Source organism: Pinus tabuliformis, chromosome X, assembly GCF_031772625.1.
Source record: "Pinus tabuliformis cultivar Carrire ecotype Pingquan chromosome X, CPIR1, whole genome shotgun sequence".
In the NCBI taxonomy this organism is placed as follows: domain Eukaryota; kingdom Viridiplantae; phylum Streptophyta; class Pinopsida; order Pinales; family Pinaceae; genus Pinus; species Pinus tabuliformis.
In genome coordinates this window covers 459,043,401-459,059,298 of record NC_142308.1, presented here as the reverse complement: position 1 = coordinate 459,059,298, position 15,898 = coordinate 459,043,401, and the positions used below count along the sequence as shown (strand labels likewise).

Genomic DNA, 15,898 nt, shown 5'->3' with positions numbered 1-15,898 from the left:
TAAACAATCATCCTAAATCCATCTTATATATACTTTGAGCATTCACATAATCATTATCTTACCATTTTTAATCACATTATTTATACTAGGTGCCCTTTTGAAATTCCATCAACAATGTTAGATTAGTTTTCAAGTGGATGCCTAGCTGTCTCAATCAACTCAATATTGACATTAATTGTTAGATGTATACTATCCAATTGATTTATATAGAATGACTAGTGGTACATGCTTTTAAGATAATAATATTGTATATTGTAAGTGATTCTAACATTCCAATCTATTGTTGTTCACATTTTGACAACTTTAATGTATTAAAATCTACTAAAAGAAAAGAGAATTATGTTTGGTGCAATGCAATGGAGTTGGGTGGTCTTCATTCATTTTTTGTTTTTGTAAATTGTGTAGCTCATTGGAGGGGACGTTTGAGTGCACCATAATAAGTAGTAAATGACCATAATTAAGTAGTATTCCTAAAACAACTTAATGCCTCAAATTTATAGAATAACGTGTACTAACAATCACTATTCCATTATGCTAAGAAAATCATAATAAATTTAATATATAATCATTTTTAAAATTATAATTGCAATATCGCTCACTATCTTAAAAATTATTCCATTTTTCTGAACAACCAAGACTTCTACCGAGTGACATGGAGGGGATTGACCACCAACGAGTAGAGGCGATTTAGTGAATATCATGAGAATTAACACGTGATTCACAGTGTTTGTATCCATTGGGAATCTCTTATTTTTTTGTTAACTACTCAATCACGAATATAACATAAGTTGGAAATCAAATCTGCAAGTACACAAAGTTTGTTTGCAATATATATATATATATATATATATATATATATATATATATATATATTTCAGTAAATTTCAAAGCACAAAAGCTTGTTGCTCTGTGTTGATTCTTGCAGAAATCGAGGAAGACTATAGTGGATTTATTGTATTCTGAGCTGACTTGAACATCTATGTCACAATACTTACTTTGAGTTTGTTGGTTTTAAGGAAACTAGTTACAGATCTGAATAAAACAACAAAATATATTGCAGGTTTGAGGGACTTCCTTCTAAGCATTAAAAATTCCAGCTACATACCCCTCAGGGACCCACGTTAGCAAGAAACAGACTAGAAAAGGGGCAGGACTGTAACTAAGAGACAAGACACACCCCCTAGCAGTTATCTAGACATCTTCGATTACACTTTGTCCAAGGGTTTTTCCAGGGGATAACAGGGGCATAGATTACCCCTACTCGCGGCTTCATAGCCCAAGGATTCTAATTTCAGTGTGGTTAGCCAGCTACACTGATTGTAATATTCCCAGATTGGTGAAGGACATGTTTGTCATGCGAGGATGAGATGAAATTAGTCAAATAAGACAAAAAAAAAAGAAAAAAAAACATTTTCAAAGCAAGTTATTCACAAAGAGCGACGAACATTTGAGAAAATATAATGTTTTCTACTCACGACAGTAAAAGCGAGTTAATAGTTTTATTTATGAAAATAGCCAGGGAAAAAACAATATAGTGTGCGACCGTTTTGATTTATGTTGTAAATCCATGTGTTAAAAGTTGCAATATGCATCACAAATCTTATACATTGTTACATGCTTGATCTTTTGGAAGTCAGGGTAGTGTACAATGGGGCTCCTGCTACATGCCCACTTGCATTATTAGGGAAAATCAGTTTCTGTGTTCATAGTGACTTGAATGAGGATTGCAACTAGTGACCAAAGGTTGCCAAATAAAACCCACTAACAATTACTTAACCTGCTTCATTTCAAGTGAAAAAGATACTCTCAGAAACGCGCATTATGAGGTCAACATTGCATAATAACTGATAAAAGGCGTATTCCTATATGGAACCCACAAAATCTTAACCTAGACCCGCTTCATTTCAAAGCCTAAAACCCTAGCAATACCAATGTAGAGAACGGTTTTCAACTTCCACCTGCAGATATAACAAATATGTTTGGACAGGTATGCTGGCAGTGGGCCATAGCTTTTCTTTACCTTCAAATTGCTCTCGCTTAACAAACTATTGCTCTAATTCTTTCAGTTTTAATTTGATCTTCTGAGTGTGTGTGGGCAGGGGGAAAATCTCTGTCTTGTGTACGAGTATGCGGACGGTACAATCCTGAGGGAAGCTCTGAGCGGTAACAGAATCCCTGGGTATACTGTGCTATCTTCATGGATTTCCATGATGCACATCGCTCAAGGGCTTGAATATCTTCATCATTATAAAGGTTTGCGTTATGTTCACAAATACATGAAATCCAACAGTGTGAGCCTATGGTTTCAGGGCAATGATTGCCCATTGTGGTACCTATAAGTTAAGCAGTGAATCCGCTGTTAGAGCATCTTCGTGTACAGAGATTACCGGGTAGGGTTCTGGGGGCACTGCTGGGGATTACTGGCGTTCGTCCAGTAAGAAAATTGTTGGTACACAGGTTTACATGGCTCCAGAGTATGCCTCAAATGGTGTTATTTCTCAGAAGACCGATGTGTTTGCTGTTGGGGTGGTGTTGGCAGGATCCTGTGAAATTACATTATGATGGGGCGAAGGAGGAGTACACGAGGGTGTCGCTCATCGAGTCTTTGTTTGGACAGACTGAGATCGTGGATCGATCCTTGGCTCAAGGATTCTTACCCTGTTGATGGTGATGAGAAAGTTTCACAACTTGCAGTGATGTGTTTGGATGCAAACCCTATTGTGTAAGGACTCGTTCCTCCTATCATTCACTGCCATTCCCTACAACACTTCACTTTCCTCACACAAGTTCTCTCGAAACCTCTTTCTTTGCCCGACAAAACTCACGCAAATGCAGTTTCTCACGCTCAAAGGGCATGAATTCTCATCGTCCAAGGTGTTTGAATGCCTACGTGGAGACAACCAACAAAGGTTCGGAAGAAAAAGAGGACGCAGGTGGACTTGGATTTGGGCCCTCTGCTAAGAGCAGGGGCCAGATATTTCTAGAAAAGGCTCTGGATAAGCACGATTCTGCTCAGTCCAATATAAAGGAGAAGAGAAAGAAAAGAAGAATAAGGTACCAGAGATGTCTATGGAGCCTATATGTTACGGATGTGGGGCACCTTTGCAAACTGTGGAGGTTGATGGCCCTAGTTATGTAACCCCAGAGACCTACAAATTGAAAAAGAAACATCACCAGTTGAGGTCTGTACTATGTGGAAGATGTCGGCTGCTATCCCATGGACACATGCTCACTGCTGTTGGTGGACATGGGGGCTATTCTGGTGGAAAACAATTCATTTTTGTTGAGAAACTTCGTGAAAAGTTGTCTCATATTCGTCATGATAAAGCTTTGATCATTAAACTGCGTTCTTATTATTCACTTGACAAGTTCAAAATCATTGTCAGGGTTTGTTGGAGTTGTATCAGAAATTCAACAACAAAGAAAGGGGCACAATGTTTATGTTCTGGGGTCCGCTAATGTGGGGAAGTCGACATTCATCAATGCTTTACTAAAAACAATGGCACTTAAGGATTTTGTTGCAGCAGCAACAAGAAGATACAAACCTATCCAATCTGTTGTGCCCGACACCACACTTGGTCCCATTCAGATTGATGCATTCCATGGAGAAGGGAAGTTGTATGACACGCCTGGAGTGCATCTTCATCATCGACAGGTAGCTATTGTACATGCTGAATATTTTCCCTTGCTTGCACCACAGAGCCGGCTAAAAGGGAATGTTGTTTCTATTGATGCATTAACCAAGGAGTATCTTATACATACAAAGCGACATCCTGTACAGTGGACAATGGTTTAAATGGACTGTCTATATTCTGGGGTGGTCTAGTTAGAATCGATGTAGTCAAGGTACCTCTCCATATACGATTGATAATGTATGGACCAAAAGGAGTGCAAATTAAAGTAGTTCCTACATCTGAAGCTGAAGAATTCTATCATAGAGAGCTCGAAGAAATGATGGAGCAATGCTTTGCCACTGACATTCTTATTTATAACATGCTACTCTGAGGCCTTTGCAAGGAAGGTAAAATGGAACTTGCTTGTGATCTATTCAACAGAATGCCCCCAAAAAAAAAAATTGTGCACCAATGCATCAACTTATGACTCCCTAATATATGGTTTATGTAGAGCAGGCAGAATAAATGATGCTCAGAAACTCATGGGTGAAATGTTAGAAAATAAATTGCATCCTAATGGGTATATAAGCCATTTGTTGAAGATGGTGTCTAACTGAGGCCCAAAATTTGTATGAGCATGCATTCTTTTGTTTCTGGCCATATTCAATCTTGGTGAGAGCACGTGTGTTGCTGTTCTATTATGATGATTATGAAAAGTCAACTAGATAGGTGGAGTATGAATCACCTTCTAATACATAGGGGAAGCAGAGTTGAGAGTAAGGTGGAGAAATCAGTTCCACATACTTTTTTTATAATAAAAAAATTAGCGGAGATTTGTGTCTAGTGGGTCTTGGGTCCAGATTTTGAACCCACTTTGATACCACGTGTAAGGCTCCATCCTAGGGTCCTCTAACAGAACTAAATTCTCTAATTTCAAATACAATAAAATGGGAAATAATTTATTTCTAACTAAACATTTAATCGATGATAATTTACCATTAAAATTTATTTCCTACAATTAAATAGTGAGCATTTCATTTCAATCACTTACATGAGTAATCTATAAATAGAGGAATACCTGTTCTAATAGCCTGGTTGAGATGCCCCTGAGCTCCTGATCCTGCTAGGATGCTCCTCTTGACTACCGACTGGATTTACCTCCCAGCCAACTAGGAAGTATTTCCTAGCCCAGGAAACCTCCACAAGTTCCCTAGCCCTCCGAGCCCAAGTCCAACCAGATGTAGTGTGTCCAAGATAAACAATACTCTCCTTCTCTCCCTCCTCTCTTCCCCACCTTACTCTCAAAACAAATCCTCCAAAACCACAACCAAACCAAAACCAAAAGCAAGACCAAGGATCCCATCTCCTCCCCTCATCCTTCACTTTTTATGCCCCCTTCTCTTCTCCACCTCAACCACCTCTCATTAATGTCATCACTACCCCCTCATCCTTACATTTGACTTATCTTCTCCCAAGTAAATTTGAGAGGACATTTTGGGGATGAGATATGAATATATAATTTGGTAATTAATTGGAGAGGACCATGTCTTCTCCCAAGTAAATTTGAGAGGACATTTTGGGGATGAGATATGAATATATAATTTGGTAATTAATTGGAGAGGACCATGTCTTCTCCCAAGTAAATTTGAGAGGATATTTTGGGGATGAGATATGAATATATAATCTGGTAATTAATTGGAAGGAGATCATATCCTATCAAAATTTAAATTTGAGGAGGTAAGTTGGGAATTGAATAATAACAAAATTTATATCAGTAATAAATTTACAGTTTCACCAATGTAGGTATGTACCAATATTTCTTGATAATTATAAGTCAATATTTTAAGGTAATTTAAACACTAGTAAAATTTGCATGATAAGATTAAGTAGGGAATTACAAGCCCATAGTTGATGATGGGACTTTCTTTCATATTACTTGTATCCTCCTACACTACAAGCATATGGGTGATGCCTCCAGAGATTTGAACACAGGTGGGACTACTGCAAAAGCGATTCCAAACACCAAAACTCTAGAGCATGTGTTTCCTCCTAAGAGGTCACAGGTTCAAAACCAAAGCAGGGTAGAGTATGTATGCCTTTGTAGACTTAGTAGTCAAACCGTTGCATGGAGGTGAGTCCCTTGTCCCACAAACAAGAGGGTCTCATACACCAATTTGGTGTCTGGCTTGGCCATGACCTTAAAATTGGATAATAATAATAATTATTATTGTTCATTCTAATTACCACTAGAGGAGAGAGAAAATATTTAGATTCCAAACTATTCAATTTTGTCCTTTCCTTTATTTTGTTTTTTTAATTTGAAAGAAGTTTTTTGTATCATGTGTTCGCCACATGTTAAGTATGAAAGTACATAATTCCTATCAATAAAATAAGAAATTATTTTAGTTAAAATGAATATTGAAATATTCTATTTATGATAGACCTTCAACTAATTTTTTGTTTATGGAAAACATATTTGTCCTTCTATCTTTATATATATTGAAATATTTCAATTATAATGGACATTGAATATTTTAATTATTTTTTTGTTATTATTTTTTTTAAATGTTATTTCAACTCTATATTAAATCTTGAAGGAATTACATATATTCTTTACAGTATGAATTAGAGAGACACTATGGGTCTATGAGACCAGACTCCTCATGATTGGTGTGGGCTTGTCAGTGAGTTGTTTGGCCCAAGTTTCCTGTCATTCTTGGCACCCAAGAGGGTTCCTTTGGTTCTAGGTCCTCATGTCATCCAATCGTTGGATGGTATTGGTGATTTTAAGGTCCAAAAATTCCCAATTTTTGTTAGAACCTTATTTAGAAGTCTTTGTGCCTCAATTCCTATCAATGGGAGGCTATATCTTCACTTGCAAACAAAATTTCTAAGTTGTTAGGTATTCTAGCGAGAAGTATGAGACTCCTTTATGAGGGGAGGCAATTAAATTTGGAAAATGCTTTAAGGGATTATGGCATGAAGAAGGATTTCTTTATCTCCCTCATTATCGGACTGCAAGGAGGTGCCCAAGGAAATGGGGCATCCTTTGCCTCTAAACCCCTCTCATTTAAAGATGCTCTCAATTTAGGCTCTAGCTCCCAACCCTCGAAGGCACTAGCAGGCTAGGCCTTTGCAGTTGAACATTCATTAGAAGCTCCAATGCTCTAGATGAATGAGCTCTTTACCACGATAAAGATAATTTCAATTTTATATTCAACATGTGATCATTTGTCATTTTAATGGATTTTGGCCCACAACTTCCGCCCTTAGGGATTGAGTTTTTCATAATCGTATGAAGAACTTAGATCTTCTATTTTGTTCAAAAAGTTATTTTGTTGTCATGTTTAAGGATCTTGCAGATATGCAAAGAATTTTTTACCAGGGTCCCTAATTTTGGGGTCATGCGGGACTCTCAATCTAGCCATGATTTACATAGTTCAACCCATTCTCCATGAATACTATGGCCACTTCGATATGGGTAAGACTCCCAAACTTACCCTTCCAGTGGATTCATTCGGATTTCCTCAAAGTTATTGGAAACACTATTGGATGCTTTGTCAAAATAGACAGTGAGAGACTAGCTAATGGGTTTGTCTCATTTGTTTGCATCTTTGTTGAACTGGATTTAAGTGTAGGTCTCTTAGATAAAATCATTCTAAAATGGAGTGGCAAGGAACATCATCATCCTCTAGACTACAAAAACTCAACTTTTAGATGCAGATATTGTCAGTAGCATGGGCATCTTTAGAGTGCTTTCCCTACCCCTAAAGGGGTGTCAGGATCCCTAAAGCCATGAAAACCCAACCGTGGATGACATGATCATAAGGCAGCTTCAAGCGTCAAGAACGCAACAAATAATAAGAAGAACAACCCTCGGCAGGAAAAGGCAATTCCTGATTCTTCAGCGTTACAAGATCCTATGCAACCCAAGGTCAATTTTCCTCCATCCTCAGTGGAAAAGAATCCTCCAACTATGGAGAATGAAAAATTCATTAGCATTAATCATCGCTACAACCAGTGGGCAGAAATGACCTCATGATTTTGATCATTCAGATAGTAATAGGGATGTCCTACACTATGAGGAGGTTGTAGTGATGGAACTTTCTCTGAAAAACGAAGATGCGACATTGTCCTTAGTTATAACTGATAAATCTATAGGATGGGTAGATGTCCATAGGAGAAAGGGGAGAAAAGAAAAACCCCTTGACACTTATGTTGTTTGATATTAGAAGGAATATTTGTACATATGTTTATAGGTAGAAAAGGTGCATGGTATGTCATACCTGGTTGGAGGCATGATCTCCCAGGCCAATTCCTTTGGTCCGATGTTAACTAGATGTACTCAATGTAATCCTTTTTGCTATTAATAGAAAATTTTGTATCAACTTACAAAAACAAAAAAGAAGAATTTGTTTACTTTCAATTAGTTTCTCTCTTTATATCAAAAGTTATATTAAATTTTTTTTATTTAAGGTGGTCATTGAAATATTGTATTTATGGTGACATTCAATTTTTTTGGTTTGTAATGTCATGTGTCAATTCCATGTTGAATATGGAAAGAATTACACATCTCCCTCATATTTGATTATAGAAACACCTCTAGTCACAAAACCGTCACACCTCAACTCCATGTTAAGCATGTGAGATAATGCAATAAGTATAAATCTAATGAAAAAAATCCCTTTCAATACAATAAGTATAAATCTGATTGCAAAAAAACCCTTTTCATACAATAAGTAGAAATAATCGAATATAACCAATAAATTATATTAAAGATAATTTGTATTTTTTTAAAATAACCAATAATAACATATTTTAAATAGATTAAACACATTATCAATACAATTAATTAAAACCTTGAATTTCAATCTTTAATTATGAAAGATTTTTTTCATGCAATTTTTTTTTGGCATTTATACTTGTTAAAATATCAACCGTCATATTTTTCTACCTCATCCTTGCTTTCTTATAATTTAATAAACCAAATCGAGACATCATCTTATTTCGTATAAAAATAAAAATAAACATTAAAAAAAAAAAGGATAAGCATGATTTTTAATACATATTTTTAATGATTTATAAAAATGATGTTAAAGATTTATAAAAATAATATATATTAATAATAGAGAAATTAAATATCTTTATATATACAAATCTTTTATTAAAAATTTAATTTTATTTAATTAAAAAAAAGTATTATAATTTTTTTTAATAATTTAAATTTGAAAGAAATATATTTTAAAATTAAATTTTATATTATTTAATTAAAAATATATATATTTAAATAATTTAAATTAAAAATATATATTAAATAAAATTTCATTTATTTATAAAAAATTATTTATATTACTTTTTTAATAAAACAATAAGCATACCATATTTTTTAAATATATATATTAAATTTATATATTTATATATAAATATATATATATATATATTAAATTTCTAATATTTTTAGGCAGATAGGCCTTCCTTTGAAAGGGACTTTCGTCGTCCCTTTGTTCCTCATACTGACACGTGGCATCGGATTCCGAATGGCACAACCAGGAGTTTTTCAGTCTCGTGCTGACAGGTAGCGTCAGAATAGAGCGGGACAGTTCTGCGAGGGAGTGGCGTCAAAATAGAGCGGGACAGTTCTGCGAGGGAGTGGCGTCGTGTATTCATGGATATTTATGTTCTGCGAGGGAATGGCGGCGTCGTGTTAACTTCCTGCAGTTATCTTCCACCTTATGCATTCTTAAGTTCCAGTACTAACTGTTCTGCGGTTCCTTTGGATGTTAGAGCAGAACCTGATCCACGGTTTGTTTTCCAGTTTGTTCGACAGCCTGACGCCCTGAAGACAGTCCTCAGATTTTGCAAGCGCAAGGAAAAGTTCATCAGCCTATTTTTAGCTGCAAGTTTAGCCGTGACAGAGGTGATCGCTCCAGGCAAGTTTTCAAACCTCTTCACCTCATAGCATTTCATATTCAGACGAACCTGTCTTTTGTTTTCCGAAAAACTGTCGGTACATTCAAAGTGTAAACCTATCAGATTGTCCATGTAAGGAAAACTTAAGAAGTTTAGCTATCTATCTATCTAAGGCAGGGGAGTTGCATTTGGATGTTAGAGCAGAACCTGATCCACGGTTTGTTTTCCAGTTTGTTGGACAGCCTGAAGCCCTGAAGACAGTCCTCAGATTTTGCAAGCGCAAGGAAAAGTTCATCAGCCTATTTTTAGCTGCAAGTTTAGCCGTGACAGAGGTGATCGCTCCAGGCAAGTTTTCAAACCTCTTCACCTCATAGCATTTCATATTCAGACGAACATGTCTTTTATGCCGGCCGACTAGAATTTGAATGGATTCTTGATATGAAGAAAAGGGTCGGGTAATTCTGCGAGTGTAGAATGTAATTTCTTCCACAAATCTCTTTTAATTTAGCAATGCCAGTTCACATTATAAGAATCAAGGGTTTCTGTAGTAGGATTTCTATAGTTTTATGCTTAATACATGTATAAATTATATAACTTCTAGAAGAGTTACATTCGCATGCATTATTTGTTTATTGTTCATGGCTTATGATTGGACTATTCAGTCCTTGCTTATAACTCTTTCTTAGTCTTTGGATGTTTATTTATATATGAAAATTTTTTGTTCCACAATAATTAATTTCTCTTAATGAAGGAAATCTCTGTTGTGTCTGATTAAAGCTATGATGCCTTAACCACCTATCTTCTCTGTGGTTATGGACTGTTATCTTATTCAAACTCTCCGCAATACTAGATTAATACAAGCCTAAGGAAATCTCTGTTGTGTCTGATTAAAGCTATGATGCCTTAACCACCTATCTTCTCTGTGGTTATGGACTGTTATCTTATTCAAACTCTCCGCAATACTAGATTAATACAAGCCTTTTTTATAGCCTCCATGAAACATACACAATTGCATATGTTCCCTCTTCTACGAAAGGGTGCAGTTGGAAAGCCATGTCCTGAGGCATGAATGCGTAGCTTTATCCCCAAAGGTTGAATGCTTAATACAAGTTATATTCTTTGTTGAATCCCATATTCAAATCCCAAGGGATAAACTCAGGATATAATCAATGTAGCCCCCTAAATGGTTAACTTCCAGTCACAGTTACTGAGGGTAAACTCTGATCTGTCTAATAAAATAGCAGGTACCAGTTCACATGATGCCAAGTGTATCTAGGGGTTCAGTGCTTTGAGTGGGGTGCTAACTACTAACTTAGGTTAATGAAGCCATTCAAGTGACTTGGAGATCTTCTGTGTACATCATCCATAGAGAGATTATTATACGCATATGAGGACGCTTCAAACCATTCTGTGGGTTTTGACAGGTTATGTAGCTTGCCTGGCATATATGTTGCCCATGCAATTATTAATGTGCAGATGCACAGTGATCAGGATACTAATGCTGAGTAGGCTCCTATCTATGTCTCAACAGTATCTGGGATTTTGTTTATTTATGTTGGAAATCATACCCTGTTTGACTCAGTTGCTCTGAATTTTTCTGGACATACCTAGAAGTTTGGATCTGCCTATTACTCTCTTACAAGTTACAAGATGTCATTGCAGCTGCAATGATATCCTGTGTGACTTTTGGGGACTCAAGGAGCAGTGTTGAAGGCTCTGTGAATGCTTTCTAAGATGCAATGGAGCTATCTAATATTTGACATTTTCCTGGGGGAAAACTATTGATGATCAATTGTCAGCATCCGATTGTGTGGCTGCACATGCATAAAGTGAATAATCTTGTGGAAATGCATTATGAAAGGCTAGAGCTGATGCAGATGGCTAAGTTTGCTTTTTTATAAAAGTTCTATAATAGGAGATAGTTAAGTCGATTGCAGTAGTAGCATTAAAAGTCCTGGAAAGGCAATGTAACACTTGAGCATCAACATTTACTTCAGTGTCAAAATGGAACACTCAGGCTTTATAATAAGCTGGGATGGTGGATATATTGATGCATGATAATATCCTGTGAGCTTGGTTGGGCATACACATCATTCCCTCTTAAAATCTAAAGCTGAGTTGATATTATGAGGAACACAATATTTCTGATAGATTAGGGAGATTATTGGTTATGTATGTGTTCAAAACTTGCTTCTTTGCTAGGAAGATAAATTGCTTTACATTGAACAACATATTTTTGTCATGTATTTGAAATGAAATATGCTTTTGGATGATCTATGGTGAACACGTCTCCCACATGAACATCTGCTGGTTTCCAAGGAGAACACAGTCCGTAGTAGGGGCAAGTTCTCATGATCTATCTATTTATTGGGCTGAGGCTCCTCCCTAATTCTCTTCAACATATGTCATTCTACTCTGAATTCTGCATGTGTGGTGCGTAAGAAACTGACATACTAACAATTCCACACCTAAGGATAGGTAGGAGGTGAGGTCATACTAACAATTCGACACCTAAGGATAGGTATGAGGTGAGGTCATTCAAAGCCCTTCCTTTCAGGTCATGAAATTACATGGGTTGGTAAGGCTAAAATTATATTCAAACTGCCCACATTCTTTCTCCTTTCACATCATACTCCATTTCCCTCTTTTTAACTTTGTACAAAAAGAAAATGGGAATTGAATTACTCCTCTTTTCCAGATCGCTGCATTTAGGTGGATTGGTCAGGCTGCAAATAAATAGAAACTGCCCATGATAGTCCGCAATCTGGCCACTGTTATGTGACTGATGGAATCTGATTGTTGGTATGGTCTGGCCGCTGTTTTCAGGGTCCTGTTTCTGATAGTTCTTCTATATGCCTGGACTGAAGGAATGTGTGAACTTTCAGATTCAATAGCTATAGATGGTGTTTGACGAGCGTGTTCACTATATGCAATGCCTGCTTTTCAACATCCCTAAAATGTGCAGAAATGCACAAGCCCAGTGAGTACACCCGAATATAGCATATTAAAGAAAAAAAAATTGTGCATTGTTCACATGATACTTAATATATCATAAATTATTACAAAGCCATATGGAGTCCAGTCAGCCTTTTAGAAGGGTCTGGAAAGGGTAAATTAAGTGAGTGAAATACATGGCAAATGCCTTGATTGAACAACATCTCTTAATGTGTAGGATCAGTATTAGGATTGGCTGAGAAATTTTCCTATTTCATTGATGTTTTGCCGGTACTGTAAGACTATAAGCATTTTTGAGCCGCTTGAGGTGCTTCTAAATTCCAACAAAATGTAGCTTTTCCCTGAATCAAATAACAAGCATTTCGTTAACGTGGATTACCTTGGGTGGTTAATATGAGAGGTTATTCTCCTCCCCGTGTAGGTTGTGCCCTTATTATTGTTTCACCATCAACAGTTAGCCTTCTTAGATTAGATTCCGCATTCATGTCACATCTTCTTTGACTAGAATTCTGTATTGTGGTGAAATTGATGAATTGCAGGTACTCCTATCACGGGAAAAAGAAACCTCTTGTTCTATTATGGAGACAACCTTGACACCGAATTCCATTCCTCTATTGCTGAATGGTTGCACCGAGATTCAACCACTACTTCAGATAATCGATGTAGGTTTCGTTACCTCGTTGAAAACAACATCCTCGCACTTCCACATTACTCTATCTGATGGAGCACATCAACGTAAGACTTTGCTACCATCCGCATATGGCCCACAAGTTGTCTCTGGAGACATCCAAATTGGATCAATAATTCTGCTCAAAAAAGCAGCTTGCACAGTGCTCCAAAACTCCTCGTAAGGCCCACCATTTGAAATCACCCTCTTTTACTTTTTCCCGCCTAGCCGTTTTTTGCATCAAAAGAAGGAAAATGGAATCTTTATTAATTCATTTCTTACTTGTTTACATAAGGTCCATCCGAGTCGTTGAGCTTGAAGTTGTGAAGCGCTCAGCAGCGTTGATGAAGGACACATCGACGCTGCAACATGCACAGGCGGGTTCAGCCCAATTTAGCTCTTCGTCAGCTGAAGATACCTTGCCCTCTTTAGTTACTCCACCACCTACGGCAACAACTACAACAATTCCATTCACGGCACTCAACCCTTACCGAAAGTATTGGTCTATCCAAGGTAGAGCATCTGCGAAGACATCATTGAAGGCATACAACAATGTGCGAGGCTCAGGAAAAGTTTTCGGATTTGACCTTATCAACCGTGATAAGGAAGAGATCCACCTTTTTGCATTTGCTGAACTGGCCGAATCTCTTTACAATCTAATTCAGGTTGGGCAACTATACATTGTATCAAATGGCACAGTGAGAGAAGCAAATCCAAACTACAACCACCTCAAGAACAAATGGGAGATTTACTTGTCTACTGCTTCCACTATCAATCCATGTCCTACAGATGATCCAACGTTTCCCTACCAGAGCTTTCACTTCAAGAATATTGCTGAAGTAAAAAATGCAACTCCAAATACAAATGTAGATGTCATTGGTGTTGTTACTTCCACGTCACCTGCATCAACAATTCGACGAAAAGATGGAAGTGAGACATTAAGGAAAACACTCATACTAAAGGATAGGTCGGGTTTTAGCATTGATGTAACATTATGGGGAGACCACTGTGACTATATCGGACAGCATATTTATGAATTCTACTCTTTCGACAACCCACCAATTCTTGCAATCAAAGGAGGCCGCGTGTCTGAATTTAATGGCACCACAATAGGGACGATACCAATGAGCACTCTCACAATAAATCCACAGGTTGAAGAAACTCAGCAACTACATGCATGGTTCCATGAAACCGGCTATAGCTCTTCTTCTCCATCTTTGAGTAGAAACTATGGTGTTGCTTCGAAACGTGCCCTGCCACGAAAGACGTTTCATGAAATTGCTGGCATGCAGCCCTCTGATAAAGCAATCTGGGTTTCAGTTCGAGCAACAATTACTGCTCTTCATATGGATGACTTCTACTTTCTTGCATGTCCACTAGATTTCAATGGAAAACAATGCATGAAGAAGGTTGTGGAGCATTCTAACAATCTTTGGCATTGTACAAAATGTAACGGTGACTTCCCAGAATGTGACTATCGTTACAAACTCAAAATTGAGCTACATGACCACACCGGGAATCTACAGAACGTCACAGTTTTCAATGATGCAGGGAACGAGCTCATGGGCATCACGGCTAAAGACCTGTTCCTACTTTCTATCGAACCAACTGATCTACAGGAAATTTGTGGCCGGATTTCAGGGCACCGCTTCCAGCTAACACTTTCCATTAAAACATATTACTTCAACGGTGTTCAACGCTTGCAACCAATACTGATCAATTCAGAGGAAATTCAATATGCCTCTGCATGCAAGGAAGCGCTCACTGACATTCAAGCACTGTCCGCTTCAAAACGACCTATTGTTCGCCGCCTGTGAACTTTTTCTTAGGGCTTCATCTACCACGCCTGTTTGTACATAAACAAACATTTCCACACAACTAATTGTCTCATCTTTGTAAATTACACACCCATGTTATTATGATGAAACCTGTAGTTTTCATTGCAAATACTCTCTTCCAGTCATTCCAACATATGTATGTTTGCCATTTACATTTTACGTAATATAAATATCAACATTTGTAAAGAGTCACTACATATGTGTCTCGTTCGTTCTCTACATGCTACACATTGATCCCTTGCTTGCTAAGCTATTCATTTTATCGCTCAAACATGTCAAACAAAATTTTTTTTAAGAAAAGGGAACGAAATATTTTGAATCTTGTTTCTCTCCTCTCAATGATAGATACTGAAATAACATATGATTTCATAGCATTCCTAATTGCATGTTTTCCCTTCTACCTAATCTACCTATCTTCACCGATGTTGAACTAAAAAAAATTTAAATCTATGTTCAAAATATAATGTTCCAATTTCACAATGGATGTGCACCCAATAAAATGAGATACCAAACATGCACTACTTGTTTACGAAAACTAACAACTATTACTTGTACTTGTTTAGATATGCCACCAAACAATCAACTTGCGGCCAAAAACAAGCGGCGGCGTATTCTTTATGCACAACAAAAGGATCGAATAAATGCACGACGTCGACTACTTTATGAACAGCACAACAACCCTACTACTTCCTCTACATCCCTTCCCACCTCAAATGCTCTCCCACCTATACAAACCAACCCAGCACACGTTCATCATATCCAATATAACCCTCCCCTTAACGAAGAACACCGTCGCTTTTGAGAAAGGATTGATGGACTTTCTACCTTGCATGTTTGCACAACATGCAAGGAAGCATACCTAGGAATGAAAACAAAGCTCTTCCACAATAGACTCTCTTGTTTTCGTTGTGCAT

At 37.2% G+C, this 15,898-nt stretch overlaps 1 pseudogene; it reads left to right on the top strand.

Annotated features, from left to right (window-relative positions):
* Positions 1–2,854: 2,854 nt before the first annotated feature.
* Positions 2,855–4,005, top strand: LOC149140596 (putative nitric oxide synthase pseudogene; annotated as a pseudogene).
* Positions 4,006–15,898: the final 11,893 nt, after the last annotated feature.